At 37.7% G+C, this 17,614-nt stretch overlaps 1 protein-coding gene across 6 annotated transcripts in view; it reads left to right on the top strand.

The window, feature by feature from the left end:
* The first annotated feature begins 2,517 nt into the window (after window positions 1-2,517).
* The window catches only part of LOC117394629 (DNA endonuclease RBBP8-like), a 51,293-nt gene continuing 36,196 nt past the window's right edge, over window positions 2,518-17,614 (top strand). For 2 of the 6 annotated variants that reach the window (XM_033992994.3, XM_059015797.1), the window contains exon 1: window positions 2,524-2,606. The gene's annotated coding sequence lies outside the window, so the exon portion shown is untranslated. Of the gene's footprint in view, window positions 2,607-5,195; window positions 5,350-14,654; window positions 14,757-14,898; window positions 15,030-17,614 lie in introns of those variants that run through there. The other 4 variants (XM_033992992.3, XM_059015779.1, XM_059015788.1 and 1 more) reach the window with 4 other exon arrangements.

Raw genomic sequence — 17,614 nt, forward strand, 5'->3', positions numbered from 1 at the left:
TCAAAGATATATGTCTTTGCAGCACACATGACATTAGAAACTAAATGGGCTTCCTTCTTTGCTTTCTGCCCTTTATTAAAGTTCCACTCTCTGTTAAATATTGCTTCTTTCTTTTTTATAATATGTACCAGTGAAAATATCAATAAATACATGAACAGCAGTGTTCCTTAAAGTGAATGTCACCAAAAACAAAAATCCCAAACTCAACAATACTAAAGCTAAAAACAACAAAAATGTTCACCTTACCAAAGTTATTCAAATGCAATACTGTTTTAGTGTCATTGTCTTTTCAGTTGGACCATATGCTAGCCAAACAGAGCTCAGCATTAGGCGAGTCAGAATCTGTCTGTTTTCCGGCTCTGCTCTTGCTGGTAGCCGTTTCTAATGTCTGCTGCTGTTCTTGGCGACCACCTCTGTTTTTATTTAAAATTTGGAAAATATTAACATACATTTTTTAGATTGGTGTCTTTTTGTGTGCTTGAGTCAATAAGCAGGTTTCCCCTTAAAAGTTCCCCATAGTAAAAGCACAGCAAAGTGTAATACAGCACAGTAAAAGCATGGTAAAGCATAGGTAAGCATTGTAAAGACCAGCGAGGTATGGAAAAGAATATTAATAAACATTGCAAACCAGGGTAAACTATGGTAAATGCACAGTATAACCATGGGAAAAATATGGTAGAACTGCAAAAATACAGTGGTAAACTTTTATAAGGGTTACACCCAAAGTATCACTTGCAGTTTCTACGTTATCCTGCATTCACAGGGAGAGAAAACATTTTCTTTAGAACATTTAGAATGAAGTTTGCATTGATTACATTAAATAAACTAAGAGAACATCACTTTCTGAAGAAAGGCAAAGGCAAAAGGGCAGGATTACTTTAAATTATTTTAAACAAAGCAGTATCATTCAAACTTAACAGTTATTGATATATACATAAGATCTATCCTTTTATAAGGTCTGTACAACCCAGTTTTATTTGACAACACCCTCATAACTGAATCTGGAACAGACCTCTCTCTGCTGCCATTCATGACAAACACAAATCTAAGAACATCAACCACAGCTTGACCACACCCGAAACAAAAATGCTTACTGCCTCTTTACCCTCCTCCAGCTAGTACTGGCTGTATTACAGAAGGCAGGGTATGTTTACCCTGTAATTCTTTCATATAATCGTGCTGGGTTTATAGAGTTATAATACAAGACCTGCCATTATGTCTGTTTAATAATACAACAGATTACTGGTTTAGTGCCGTATGTGCACCCTTTAGTAATGTTAACTCTCTTCACATGCAAATAAAGACTAAGCACAATGGAGTCATTGTATTTTATGTCACACCTATTTGGCAATACCAAGTGTGCTTCCACGTTCCCATGGCGGTTACATCTTTGCTGTTTGCCAACTGTACCTTGTTGCTTCTCTAGCAACTTCCCTAATCACTATGCAGTGGGTGGTACTATCACTATGCACGGGTACAGTATCAGCTACTATCTCACTCGTTCCTTTCCTTCATCTGCCCAGGCTGTGGGTTTGAAGAACTGCAACAGGCACATACTTCTGTAGTATTGTGTTTTGTTTTTCCAAAGAGATCATAGCCTCCTTTTTACCACTGCTTTGGTTATGCCGATTGCCGAGCTCATTTGTTGTCCAGTTTTCCCTGCTTTCCCCACAGTTATACTTCACCTTTACCATGGTTTGCCATGTTTTTTAATATGATTTATCATACCTATCTGGCCCTTATAATGATTTACTCTGCTTTTACAATGTTAACTTTTAAAAAGGTGCAGAAACAGAAAATGATACAAAGTGAATCTACTAGAAGAATAAACTAGTTAAATAGATATTTCACACCCATATCAATAAGTTGCTCTACAAATCAAACTAAAAGTTATTGTTGACTACTAAGTAGATAATGACATGTTTGCCCCCTTCCTTGCCCATTTCTACATACATTTTAATTAAGATATTTGGAATTAGGCCAGGAACAAAATGATTTTCATTTACATATGAGCAAAATGGCTTGGCGGGTGGAATACCAGAAAATAAAGATTTCCATTTCAATGAATGCCACAGAGCGAAATGGTAAGAAATAAAACGGCAAAACAATATAGGCAAAAATAACTATTACTATCAATAAAAACAAGTGGTTTAAAAACTGGTCATATTACCCAGAAAACTAAAATAGATATTCAGAATATAATACATTTTGTTTTTCATGGTACCACAAAAGCTCCGGAAAATATATTGTTTACAAAGGTCATTTGGCCACATTTTACATACAATATTATCTAAGATATGTGTAAAATGCGGTTATAGAAAATATATCTGAATATACCTCAAAAAATAATAACATAGCAGGACGAAAAAAATACAATTTGTACATTTACACACAGACACAACACAGTAAATTATCCTTGTGATGTTGAAATACAGTATATAATTAACATATCTCAGCAAAACGCAAATACTTATACTGAAGAACACCATTATTTAAATTGGATACTGTCTCTTTAAACGGATGTGGAGAAGGAAGTTGTCCTAACCCTTCCCAGAATACATCAGGCCGCGCGGATTTCCAAATAGAAGAAGATTGACAACAATGAGGTAAGTTACAGCTGAAAATTACAGTAATTAAACATTTATATATGTTTTACTTCTAGAAATGAGTTGTTGCAGAGTAAAATTAAGTTACATGTTGCAGTCAGCAAAGTTATTTATTTGGTTAGTAACGAATTTTGTGATCCAAGCAAGCTCAAATATATTGTTTTTAGTTACAGTACTATATATACGAATTCATATATTACTTATTTCTCTTTGAACCAATACAAAATAAACATCGCTGTGTTTTACCACTAGTCGCAGTCTTTTTGAGGTTGTTTACACTGGCCGTGCAGAAAGTTAGAAGAACTTAAGCAGCTTCAAAAAATCTGCTTTCTATTGGTTGTAGTCGTGTTAGGTTATTCAAATAAATTACCGACTACATTTTTGACCATGTCAACGGTCGTGACCCCATCTCCACCCAACCAACTATTATTGTAGTGACACATTTCTTTACATGACACTGTGGTACACGTATTGTGAATGTAATTTATCACAGGGACTCCCTGCTATCACTGACTTCAGTTTTATATCAGTTTAGTCCGAGGTGCCCAATATCAATTTAAGCCAATCAAAATGCATCATTTCATGACCTTCAGAATTAGAAATATTAATGTGTGACCGAAAGATGGACGGGTGTAAGGACAGACATTCACCCCCATATAACCCCATAATATGATATTCTGAGTACCTTTGGATAAGTAATTTTAATACCAGGTCCCATGACAATTGGATAAACGGTTTTCCGGATATAATGGACAATGTGTGAATTGTGACATTAAATTACGTAGGCACGTACAAACATGCGTAGATACGGAATAACGCGCCTACAACGGCCTGCTCTATCCCCTCGCACTTTTGATCTGTATGGCCTTCCAGAAATGGGACGTAGTGTATTGCCAGACAAACACAAATATGCAATTAACAATTAAATGTACAGTGGCAAGCCTTTCTTATTAAAATCTAGTCTGCTATATTTACAGTGACAGTAACGATGCTCTACAGCTATAATTAGTTTAAATAGCACAGGGTACTTTTGTGAAGTTTAGAATTGCATAATTCAACCAGTAAGTTTAATTATTTTGACAGTGCTTTGGCAACAGTCTATACATTTTCATTTAACACAATAGAAACACAGTACTCCCTGGGTGAGAAAGTAGTGTGACAATAGCCCAATAACATTCACATGGCACAAGTAGTCAGAATATTAAGTATTTGGAATACTAGAATATTCTGAATGCTCTGTATACATGCGGGTGGAATTCTCATTCCTTTCATATTCTGCGTTTACATGGTAAATGGAATATTCATTTTATTCCATTAACGCAAGGATACCTTGCTTACTACTGCAAACCAAAACAGTGCTAATTGTAGTAAAATAGTTTGTTTACTATAAAGAGCTGGTGGTGTGAATGTATATTTGTTTGTTTTTGTTTTTTCAGATATATAATCTGATATTTTGAGATTGTAGATGCTTGTGGGTCTTAATTCAGTGCAATGTGTTTACTCAGACATGCACACTTATGTAAAATGTTGTTAACTGATGAAAATATATATTTTTAAGTTTATAATAAGTAATCAAAGTTATTTATACGCACATCCATGAATCGAAAAAGGTGCAGGGTATGAAGTAGTCCAAACAAGAATAAAGATATAGAATACCCACACACTAAATAAGCTCCAAAATAAATAGGTTATTTTTCAAAACACCATGCCAACAGGTCAGATCAATGTTTCTGGCCTGTTGGCATGATGTTTTAAAAAATAAAACTATTTATTTTGGAGCTTATTTAGTGTGCGGATATATCTTTTTTTAAAGTTTATAATAACCTAAAATAGAAAATTCCCCAAATTTCTGAAACTTTCCCTGGAAAGTTTCCAAAATTCCTGGAAAGTTTCCACCCCTTTGCAACCCTATGAGTGGCAATTTTGAAAAATAAATAAATGGATGATATGTATGTGATGACATACTGATAGGATTACTTTCCTTCAGTCTCGTCAGTCAGCTGGTCAGGGTAACTTTCTTCTTCAAACCCGATGACCACACCACGCCAGTGCGAAGATAAAAGGAAACATGTATTTATTATATAAGTGTTGCACTACTTCCATAATAAATACATGTTTTCTTTTTGTTTTGTTATTTTTGCTACTTACTAGTTTTATACACTATGCTTAATAAAACCTTGAATACAACACCTATTTTTTTTTTTTATACACTTACAGCATGATTTTCAAAAGGAGCAAAATAAGAACTAGGTCGCAAAGTGATTTCTAAAAGCTGATTTGGGTCACTAAGTATCTGGCTTTCAAAGGGTTTAGATGAAACGAGTCATGAATTCACTTGACGCTTTAAAAATATAAATCAAGTGATGTGGTTACAGTAATCAGGCTTTAAAAATCATTCTGTGACCTAGTTCTTATTTTGCCCCTTTTGAAAATAATGCTGATATTGTCAGTTTTGTAATACAAGTAAAAAATTTGAATAAACAAATGTGAATATACCAAAAGTACAGCTGTGGGGAAAAGCTTGGAAAGAGGAAAATGTACAATACGTGCTTGTTTCTTCTTTTAGTTTTAACAGGTTAAACTCGGGGTTTTTTCCATCGTCTCCCCTTACATGATGTGCACATTTTAAAGGCACACTGATGCGCTGAAGCGGTGCACTATCTCACGGGATGCACTTTCGCACGCTACACCGGGTCAGTGAAGACAAAGGGCGATTACCCAGTATGCCATTCATAAGGTTCAAGTAAGGACAAATTAATAGATTTGCCCCACTTCTGTTGTTGTTTTTTTTGTTTTTTTTTTGCTTTTATAGTACTGTGCTTTTAAAACATTACATCGATGACGAACTTGATCCACAGTTCTCTCAAATCCCCCTTCATGATTTTTTCCACCACCCTTTTAAACATTTCTGCACATCTCTGTTTTTTGCCATCAAATTGTTTTACGACTTTAAAATCCTTAGTAAAAGTGATGTGTCCTCATCAGACCAAAAGTAGCTGCGTTTTCCCACACATGCCGTCATGTTTACTGCTGTATTTGTTATTGCACGTGTCTGTTGTGGGTTACGCTTCATAGTCGGAACATGATGTTTACGTGGCTTTATATTCCACTAGTATTACGCATACTAGTGGAATATGTCAACTCCAATATTCCGAATATGCAGAGGTGGAATATTCCTCTTCATATTCCGAATATACTGTTTACATGGCGGAATACACAGTATATTCAGTATTCCGAATACTAGTGGAATATTACTGGCCATATAAACGCACTGATTGTGCATGATTGTAGTACAATATGTAGCCAGCAGATGGTGATCAACCCCCTATTTATTACCATGCCAATAATTGTAGCTATGCTTGCAATGTCCGTTCATTATGTTTGCTAACTTAAAACACTGCAAATGTACTGAATATACTACACAGTGCAACAAGTTTACCTTGTTTGTCCTTAATTGCTAAAATAGCCTGTATGGTGTCTAACTTTTAGTTACTTCACTGAAAAGGGCCACAGATATGACAACCTTTGCACTGCAGTGTTGTAACTTGCTTAAAAATGAGTTGATTGTATATTTCTGTGTGTGCATCATCCACTCCAACTTTCTGAGGATAATTAACACAACTCTTTTTGGACATACCACCAATGTTTAAATAATTGTAATATGGCTCAGTGTACCAAGGTAAGAGTTTATTTTGTATCTGCCCCAGATTTTAATTATTTAAACCTAGGTGTCATTTGAATCTTCCACTGTTTAAATTAGTCAACTAAACCCCCTTTTCTTGTGCCTAAAGCATATATATATATTTTTTAGATAATATAAAAAGGGAGTTTATTTGAGAAACCCTATGATTAGTTTTTTAGTTAAACTCTCAAATTTGACAGGTGGCCACCAAGCCAAGAAGGTCTTGTAGACTGTCTTTGTTTAGTGAACAGTTGCGCTTGTGCTGTAGAATGTGATCTACTGGTACTGGCATTTTGCAGATGATACCTAAAGATCACGTACAATACAATTACTTCAAGCCTTCACTTGTTTACGAAAGTCTGCATTTTAATCACCCCTGTAATTCCGTTGTTATACGAGTGCCTTGCAGTGTCTTCAAAACTGATAGGAAACCATTTTATTAAGTAAACAGGACAGGAACTCTCTTATATTTGTTCATAGTATTACCAGTGCTCACACAGGTGCACAATGATTTGCTCAGTATTCCTCTTAAAAACGTGGGTTGTGGTTCCTGGATGGCGCATCCAGTAAAGGCGCTGTGCTTGGAGATCGGAGGGTTGAATCCAGGCTATGTCATTGCCGACCGTGACCGGGAGTTCCCAGGGGGTGGCGCGCAATTGGCCGAGTGCCGTCCGGGTAGGGAGGGCTTAAGTCGGCAGGGCAATCCACGGTTCACCACGCACCAGCGACTCCTGTGGCTGATGGGGCGCCTGCGGGTTGATGTTGATAACAGAGCAAAGGTCAGTTGTGAACAGACTGCAGTGTTGTATTGAAACCTGTTCAGGTTTCACTACTTAATGCGATAGTGGACAAGTATAGCTGATCAAAAAACAATACAAAAACGTATAAGTTGGATAGAAAACGTACACTGTCCAACTCGTGTAGTCTTTCTATGTATTTATTTGAATATGGACATGGGCTATTCAATTCCAAATGTCTTGATGGGTGTTTGGTTACACATTTGTTATTCAATCATGGTTATTAATGTATGAGAAACTGAAATGCCAAACAGAATGTCTCTACCTGTAGATTGCGTAGGTCCTAAATTGTTTTCAGGGAAGCGGCACTGCAGAGAGGCGTGCTGGAGATAAAATATTTTCAACTTTTGTCGCGCCGTGATGTAAACTACTAGCAGCCAATCAGGGGAAAGTAGGAGGCTCCTTTGCGAGGAATAAATAAATAAATAAATAAATACAATGGGGGGAAAAGCTTGTGGTTCTGAGTTCAGATTTTCCAGAGTTATATAATACAACATTAAGTAGGTTTGAAATCTGCCTTCATCAAACTGGAGCTCTTGTATCAGCCGATGATATTCGCCCTACCTTTTTCTTTTCTTGAAGATGTCTTGGACCCACAGCGATCTTACATTTATTTTCTTTCTCCGGGATGGCAGTAGTTGCATTTTTCAATCATGTGTATACGATAATGCTCAATAATATCAATGTATAATTATGCCTTTAACTCACACTCTCTTTGCCTATACCCAGCAAACCAGACAAAACTCACAAAGAAAGAAAGAAAATATCTTAATTTTTAAAAGCAACATGTTTTTATTTTATTTTAAACAACACAATTAATTGTGGGGGGATTATGATGGTGTGGGGGGTTAAAATGAGGTTTTATAAAAAATATATATATACTGTATATAATGTTTCGCTCCTCATTACTTTGAATTTTTTTTTTTTTTTAAGCTTTGTGTCTAATGTATAAAGAGTTTTCCCTTCCCGCTGGCATTTACTGTTTGTTGCTTGACAACCAAAAGTCACTGTACATGGAGCCGTGACGTAACAACAGACCACCCACTGACTTTCCCCTGCTGCGTTCGGTGTGAACAGTGGTCTGCGGCGACTGCAGTGACACACAAGGAGGCGGCATGCACGCCGCGTCTGGTTCTAAATGTAGATCAACCTACAAATTCATTAGGGCTTATTTCATGTATGTTTGTTTCTTTTTGACCCCTTTTTTTAGCATTACTAAATACCCTGAAAAAATGTAAAGGTGTCCTAGACTAAGTACTTTTTTTATGGCAACAGTATTAAGATCAGTCATTATTTGCGACATTAATGTTGACCCAAGTGCCTCTGGCTGCATACAACAACTTACTGCATACAGTGCTGTCTGTTCTGGATGATGCTGCTTGCTCACTACATGGATTTGGATTCTTAGATTATTACTAGGTCATAGAATTCACAATTCTATCCTGCCATCATCTTATCACATCAGTCAGCAATCACTTCTAACCACACAAAGACAGAACAGTATCTTATCTTGGAACATTTGCCATTTCTTAAAGATGCATGACACAATGGTCTTTAATTTCCCAGTGGTAGCTGTTGTCTGTCATACAGATTTGCAGACTAGTTGGGCACTGGCACGGCAGAAGTCCTGCTGCTGTAAATAGTGTGGATGTGGGACTGTAAGGAATTTATGCTAATTGGGGAGTGGCCACATGTATAAAAGGAACTAGAAATTATTTGTTTGTTGGAGTGTTTGTGCTGTAATTTTCTGTACTGGTTCTGTGAAGGCTAATGCCCAGCCTACACGTGTGTTGTTCTTTTGTTTTTAACCTTTTATTTTGGCCCTCGTGCCATGTTTTGTTTGTTCCTGTGTTTTATTTAATAAAGTGCACAACAGTGCTTTAAAACTGCAGCGCTCTCTGGGTCACAATGGGCACTATCCCACTTGTGTAACACCACATATGACAGGGTAGCGTCATGGCCCAGACTGGCTACTGGCAGGAATAGACCTAAAGACAGAAAGCTGCAATTTTAGAGCACTGTTGCACACTTTATAAAACAAAACAAAGGAACAAACAAAACACAACACAAGGGGCAAAAGAAAGGTTCAAACAAAAGAATAACACACTTGTAGGCTGGGCGTTAGCCTTCACTACCAAGCTGAAACAGTACAGAAATCACAGCGCAAAAAACACTGACCCTCAAACTCCTCCAACAAACAAAGGCTTTCTTCCTTTTATTCATGCGGCCGCTCCCCAATTAGCATCAGTTACGTAATTGGGGAATGGCCACACCTGTGATTGTTGGCAGGGACAGATTTAACCCCATCCCTGCCAACCTTACATTCCCACACACACACACACACTCACTATTTACAGCAGCAGGGCTTCTTACCTGCCACAGGTACCTTCTGTACAATCAGGCCTGTTCTAATAAATTTATTGAATATACCCATTTATAACATTAAAAAAACAGCTAACTTCTCTTGGGCTTGTATACAGTAGATCGCATGAAAATTTGCACTGATTCCTACTGCGTGTTAAACATTACTTCATGATCTGCCTACTTCCCTGGTAGTTCCCAATAGTTGTTAATAGTAGGCCACACCTTGTATCTTGGTAATAGATGAAACTGTAGAATTAGTACTGCAGCTGGTTTCAAATTTATCACTACAACATTTTGTGCTGTAGATGGTATGTTGCGTTTCAACCAACATTATTTGGTGTTCCACCTAATATACAAACATGACAACCGCAGTACTGTAAAGGGTACAAGGTTCTCCAGCAAACAACATGTTAACACTATCTCCTGGGCATATATCACAAGCAGCAAATACCAGGGAGTGCTGACTCTGAAAATTATGCCACAATTAAACAATCTTGGGCATAGCTTGCACCCACCAGCTGCCTAGTTAGGTTATGAACTGAAGGCACCAATTGTGTTAACTAGACCATTTTTATGTCAAAGAAACCTTGTTAATCCAGTAGAAAATTCTGCTTTGTGCAGTTTACTAGATATGATAATAACGTTCATTGAAATAATGCAAGTTACCTGGTACCTTCTTGTGTCTTACTTCCACTCTTCCAGACAATACTAACATTTAAAAATAACTGGTAACTAACTGTTGTGGCACATGAGCTGTCCTGAGGAAATACGTTAAGTATTATTTTTGATCTCGGAAGAACAAAAATGTATAATAAATGCAATTGCAGTAATCCGTCGCATATCCGCCCGTCACCTATCCACCCTAACTGCTTATCCTCCATGATCAAGCTCGTCAGCACAGTGTATGTGTGTGTGTGTGTGTGTGTGTGTGTGTGTGTGTGTGTGTGTGAGAGAGAGAACCAGAATCAGGGTTGGGTACTGAAGAGCGAGTCAAAACCACGACAGCCGGGCGAGTAGCCAGAGTTCATTGTATGTACTCCATGCTCTGCCATTGCTGGTAGTGTCTCGTAAGTTGTTCAGTGTCGATATGCAAATAAATCCTGTTCACCTGCGGCACGTATCGGCTTCAACCTCCGTCTCGATCTCCTGCCTGTCGCTCAGCAGTGAATGCACACATCCACACGGCAGACAGCTACCCTGTCAGAAGCATTAATACCTTATATCTTTCTAAACAAGGGCAGGGCATGAAGTTAAGGTCATGAGGGGCAAGGCAATGTTGCCTTTGTTAGGCGTGAATATTCAGGAGCACCAAGGCAAAACATAAATCCAACCCAAGGGCACCAAGGCGATTTCATAAAACAACAAAAAAAGAAATACAGAGAGCCTGTTATGTTGATGAAATTTGAATTCAAACAAACAATTCAATGTTTTCTGAGTGATCCACACACTAGTTGTTATAAAAAATAATATAGGTCACTTTTCCATTGTAAAAATAAAATTTTTAAAATTTAAAAACAACAAACTGCTGGTGAAGCGAACATTTTATTCAGTGCATTTTTAAATGCTAAAAATAGTATTTTAGAAATTGAGATTTTCACGGAAAATTGGATATTATTATTATTACACGGCAATGGTTCTAATTCATGGAAATCGTTAAATCCATGCTCCCCTTGAAAAAATACAGCCTTAAGGGGCGTTCACACCGGACGCGGTGTGCATGCCGTCTGCTTGCGCGCCGCGCTGCAGTACTGTTCACACAAAACGCGGCAGGGTGATGTCAGTGGGCGGTCCTTTTTTACGTCACGACTGAAGGTATAGTGGCTTTTGGTTGCTGAGCAACAAACAGTAAATGCCAGCGGGAAAAATCTTGACAGAACTGAAGACACTGACAAAAGACAAAACTGAGGAGCGAAACATTCTAAATATTTTTTTATAAAACCTAATTTAGGGGAGCCCTTCCTTTGTTCCTTCCTGTGTCCTTCCTTTAAGGGATTAGTGGAGTAAAACTTGTGTTAATATAGTAATTGTTACAGCTGTGTATAATGGTATTTAAAACAGGAATCATTTATCCGACTTTTTACATATCCGCCCTTACTCTGGTCCTACCGCAGTCGGATATGTGACGGATTACTGTATTATGATTAAAATTGCATCAGTAAGGTGAAAAGGTTGTTATTTGCCTGCTATATTTGTGGTTTGGCATACCTTCTTAATGGAGTTGTGTACATATGCCTACAGTAGGTAACGCGTGGTTAGTTTACAAAAAAGGTTAATTATTTTCACCCTAAGAAAAATATGATATAAGCTAACTATGGAATACAAAAATAAATAAACAAAATTGAGATTAGGTTCATACACTGTACTGTTAAAGTCTTGAGTCAAATAAAAGTACTGGAGTGGGCAAGGACAGAACAGAAGTACAGTAAGCCATTTCACGGCATGTGTACTGAAGGTGGTGGCTTGAATGTTAGAAGTGTTTGGTTCTTGAGAATAAAATGGTACCTGGTATCCTTGTTTCAAGATACAGTCTCGTTTCTGGTTAAGGGGGCAGAGTACTACAGTATATCTAGGGGAGAGAGATGGGCTTCATTGTTACATCTAGCCATTGGTTCCTTTTTAATGTTTGATATTAACAAAAAAATAACAATCTAAACATAAACTATCAGAATAACTAAACTGCATAAAAAAAAAAATCTTAGGGTAATTCCAAACATGTTCCTGTGATACAGTTCATGTGCTTGCCAATGGGAGCCATGTCCAAACATGACAGTAAACTTAAGACTTGAAGAGAACAGCCTAGAGAAGCCAACGCTTCAAATTGAAAACACAATGAGATTAGGGCCTTCAGTAGAGGTGGGATTGTCAAATTGTGTTTTACTGTAAAGACCACTTGTGTGCTTCTGATAGCCCATTCTGTACATTATGATATGCTTCTTCATCAGTCTATTGAAAACCAGGACCTAGTTCCAAATAGATCCTTAATTACTTCATTGAAGACCTTGGTTCAAAAAATTAAACCATTCACGAATTAGCTGGAACAAGCACCTGGACTGGTCAATATTTTGAAATTTATAAAAAACAAAAAAAAAGATCTTAAAGGTCAAATTTCGGAACATCTTAGTAAGCTGTAAAATACTGTATGTATTATCTACTGTACCAGGTATGTTCTAGTTTAGCTTGCGATGCACCACAGACAGGTCTGTTCATGAATCTTGGGGATTTTCTGAAATACTGTTACTTGATTGGCGAAACAAAGTCATATGATTGATTTTTTTTGTGGTTTTAAAACTCTAATTTTAAGGGGGCACTGCTCAACAGTTTTGTCAGTTATGCAAATTATAGTATTGCTTTAGCTCTGACTAGCTACTGTACAAGTCGGAATTTGTTAGTAGCTGCAGTAAGGTACTTCAGAATGTTAAGACTACAATTTTCTAGTAAATGGCCCTATTCACAAAACTTGAATGTTTTAAGGAAGATTTAAGGCCTGTTTTTGATTGATTGAAATCAACCATTTAGCCATTTCAACTGTTTGAGAAGAGAATACGTTTATTCTTACTCTTGAAACCCTGCTTATAAACAAAAAACAATCCTTAAAGTTTTGAGTATGACTCAATGCTGTAAGAATAAACAGTTGAAACCATGGCAGTTGGTTTAATATTTTCAGAATAAACTTAATTTACCCATGTCCTTTGTTTTTAACATCTCCATAATATTTTTTTCCCCTGTCTCTTATATGGCCTCTGTTCTGTGAGTTTTTGTGTTTTGAGTATTGGTGACCTTATTACCCTACAGTGTAATGAATGCTAGTAACATACAGCATATTTCCATTTTGTTTGTTTAATTGTGTGCATTCTTGAATCCAAAATGATGAAATCACATTAAAAAAGTCTTTACTTTGCTACACAATAGCTACAGTACACCTCATGGATTAAAGGCTACTGTTTAGAAATCAGCTGACTTATTTGGCATGTTTCCTGTTGATAGCAGGTGGTCTGTAGTACCACTAACCCCCAAATAATGCGCATTTTTCTACTGGCAATAATAAGATGTGCTTGAATAATTTTGTAAGGTTAAGGTTGGATTAGACCATAAACAGTGACGGTGGAAGATTCTTGCCTTGTGCAACCATGCTGCTGTTTAGGTGCTGAGTTTATATACAAAAGAGAAAACACACCCTAATTCAAGTTTAGGCAGAGCAACTGTGTGCTTTGATGTTCCAATTGGGTGCAGGCAATGCGAGGAACTAAAGCCAAAAGCTGTACAAAAAATTAGATTTTATAAGCCCACTCAATATTATTTCTAAGCATAATCTATAACAGATCCCGCTAATCTCAAGAAGAGGTAATTTTTCATCAGTGCAGGATGTGCCCTATAGCCTGGAGATCGCAACTCCGAATCCGACCATGACCGGGAGTCAAGTCGCTGCCCGGGTAGGGAAGGCTTAGGTCGGCAGGGGAATCCACGGCTCACCGCGCATCAGCGAACCCTGTGGCCGATAGGGCGCCTGTGGTTCTACAGTGTAGCTGCTAGATCTGTGTTGTCCTCCGGCACTATAGGTCTGGTGGCATTGCTGTGGATCCGCAGTGCGAAAAATGACGGCTTGGCAGGAGCACGTTTCGGAGGACGCATGCTCCAGCCGCCCTTTCCTGAGTCGGCGGGGGGGTTGCAAGCGGTGAGCCGAGGATAAAGATAATAATTGGGCATACTAAATTCGGGAGAAAACAGGGGTAAAAAAATTGGCGACGACAATTTAAGAAAAAAAAAAAAAGAAAAAAAGAAGAGGAGGGAGGCGGGGTCAAGTTAAGTGTTAGACTCTGGTGTACCAAAAGAACTTGGAGGTTAGACACAATTCTGAGAGCCCTGTTAAGGCCACAGGTATGTGTTAAACTTCCGTTTTAAAAAGTCACCATGATTTGATGACTGAATCAGAAAATTATACAAAGTGAATCTAATCAACGAAAACAACAAGAAGAATACATAAAGATAACTAATATTTCAAGCCCCTAACCTATTAAGATCCACACACATAGAGCACTTATAGGAAGGACTATTGAAGGAAACATAAAAACTCTCCAGTGTGTAATATTCAGCTCTGTCAAAACCGCCTCGGCACTTTGAGGTGAAGCTTGATATATTGTTCTTGCTTTTCTAGCTGGAGGCTACAACATTTTCTCCCCAGCCCTTTGCCTGGGAGTTGACAGAGGCGTGAATCACACAGCGCTACAAGGCTTATATCTGCTTGGCAGCAACATGTCGTGGCTGCCTTTTGAAGCAGACTGGTCAGACCGGTGTCTGATCGGAAAACAGGTTTGTCTAGCCTCTTATGCCAAGAAATTCAGTTATGATTCCGGGTCCCAGGGAATGTACAAACCTGCCCAGCCAGTTAGATGAAAGACATATTAGGTTATCCGTTGTACATTATATACTCTAGTTAGAGAGCAGAGCTGCCTAGTCAAGCAGTTGTTCTCTTACAGCTCTCTGTGTGTGTTATGGTCCAGGGGATGGTCTCATTTGATAGACGCTGCAAATTTGTATCTTAAGGGAACATCTGTAATCAAGAGCTTCGTATATAATATGATGGTGAGTGTTATTGGGTTTAAAATAAATAAATACGTAATTCATGAATCTCTTAAGTCTCTAAACTGCAATATCAGATATATTATTTTTTTTTAAGTTAAAATTGTATTTGCATGTTTGTGCGTGTGTTAAAGTTAATTTAACTTCATAGAAAGGATATAATCCCTGTTATATAATATATATATATATATATATATATAGTCTTTAATAATTTTAACAGCAATTCTGTTGTGTTCTGTTTATTCAAATATAACATGCAGAATTAAAAAATGTAAGAACAAAAACAAATGTAAAAAAAAAAAAAAAAGGGGGATAAAATGGACTTTGAAATCTGGTAACTGATTAACCAATGTTAGCCCAGTGATAACAGCACAAAGAAAGGAATGAAGGCATGCTTCATCATGGCAGTTTCTTTTAAAGTACGTATATGTACTCATCGACATTCTTGCTGCAAATGCAAACCTGTTTTGCCTTAAAAGCCAGGGATCTAAATATTGCACTCTGAACGTGAGTGGTAATAGGGAATAGCTTAACCAATCGTCCCACTGTATTATGTGTCCACACAGGTAAACCATATCATTTGACTTCGACAGATTTTAAATGTTGTCATGGACTTCAGTTGGGTCCTACACAATAAATAATGGGTTTACTTGGTGTCTACAATTTAATATACTCTGTAGTTTAACACCCACAGTATTTTTTTTTATATATATACAATACGTTTAATAAAACAAAAATTAACAATACAATGCTAAAGTAATAAAAGCCTGCCCGTCCGCCCCCATCCCGTCCCCGGCATTTAATACAAATTACAGGATCTTCTATCGGTTGTACGTAAGTATGTGTGATACCATTGCTAATTCCCTTTTTAGTCCAAGGCTGTTTTATTATTTCTAAGGGTAATGGACTGCGATAATGGATCCTATGACGTTCAGCAAGCCATCCAACAACAGTTCCTCTTTTGCATGTATAGGCTAATTACAAATTCTGTATCGGGTTGCATGACTAGTACTATTAGTATTAAAAAAAAAATTGCATTTTAAAGTTTCCAAATTTAAGTACATTTACAACTAGGAGAATTCAGCAGTTTTAATATTTTGTATTTGGAGTTAAGTATGGCTGTGCTTGTGTGTTTGTATTGATAAGGAAATTCTAAGGCTACTGGGTTTTGTTATCTTCCAGATGTCTTACTGAGGCTGGCTACTGCATGGAAAGGCTTACTTTTCTTTCCCAATTGTATTGTTTTAGCTGTATTTAAAAATATGACTGGTATGTTGTCTGGAAAAATGTTGTTTGTACATTATTTTTTTTGCCCAGTATGGTCAGTATATTCGTCTTTGATAATCACAAACTTTAGAGATGTCATATTTTTTCATATTACATTGTATATTGTAAATAAGGCTGTTTCAGGTGCTGTAATAGGGTGTTTTAGGGCAACTATGGAATCTGTCCACGTGATGCCTCTAAATAAACACCTTTAAATATGATCAGATGAATCTGTGCCAAAACAGTCGTTTTCCCACAGTTGTCCTCTTTGGGCGTGGGTGTTTACTGCACTTGTGAACACTCTGCTCGACCAGTTTGACCACTGGGATTAAACAAATAATTATTTTAGGGGTGGCTGTCAGGGCATACCGTGTACCACAATATAGCACGATTCTGGACTTGGAAGAGAATAAGGAAAGTCTGTCCGGACTTTATTTTTAGAGGAAGTGTAACAATTGCAGACTTAGGCTTTCTTTTTATTGATCGAATAGATTCATACAGCGATTGTAATTTATTGTAATGTCGTAAGAGTCTGTTTTACTGTCTGTTATAATGTAACACTTTGTCAATAAATCTGTTTACGTCCACAATAGCTGTTTAAATTATATATTCAGTTGTGTGTTGGTGCTCTACAGGACCATTTTTTTTTTTTAAATTTAGTCGTTGCCAATTATTTATTATTTTCTCCCAATTTTGGAATGGCCAATTATTTTATTACGGTCGGCTCACCGCTACCACCCCTGCGCTGACTCGGAAGGGCGAAGATGAACACACGCTGTCCTCTGAAGCGTGTGCCGTCAAGCCGACCGCTTTTTTTCACACTGCAGACTCACCATGCAGCCACCCAAGAGCTACAGCGTCGGAGGACAACGCAGCTCTCGGGCAGCTTACAGGCAACCCCGCAGGCACCCGGCCAGACTACAGGGGTCGCTGGTGCGCGGTGAGCCGAGAACACCCTGACCGACCTAACCCTCCCTCCCCCCGGGCGACGCTCAGCCAATTGTGCGCCGCCCCTTGGAAGCTCCCGTCCTCGATCGGCAAAGGAATAGCCTGGATTCGAACTCGCGACTTGCAGGCTATAGAGCGCATCCTGCACTCACCTGGAGCGCCTTTACTGGATGCGCCACTCGGGAGCCCCCTCTACAGGACAATTTTATTTTGTATGTACAGTAGATGTACACCTATACTTCAAGAATATTTATCAGTGTTGATTAAAATGACTCATTGTGTGTGTGTGTGTGTGTGTGTGTGTGTGTGTGTATATATATATATATATATATATATATATATATATATATATATATATATATATATATACAGTG

The sequence above is a fragment of the Acipenser ruthenus genome, chromosome 3, assembly GCF_902713425.1.
Source record: "Acipenser ruthenus chromosome 3, fAciRut3.2 maternal haplotype, whole genome shotgun sequence".
NCBI lineage: Eukaryota > Metazoa > Chordata > Actinopteri > Acipenseriformes > Acipenseridae > Acipenser > Acipenser ruthenus.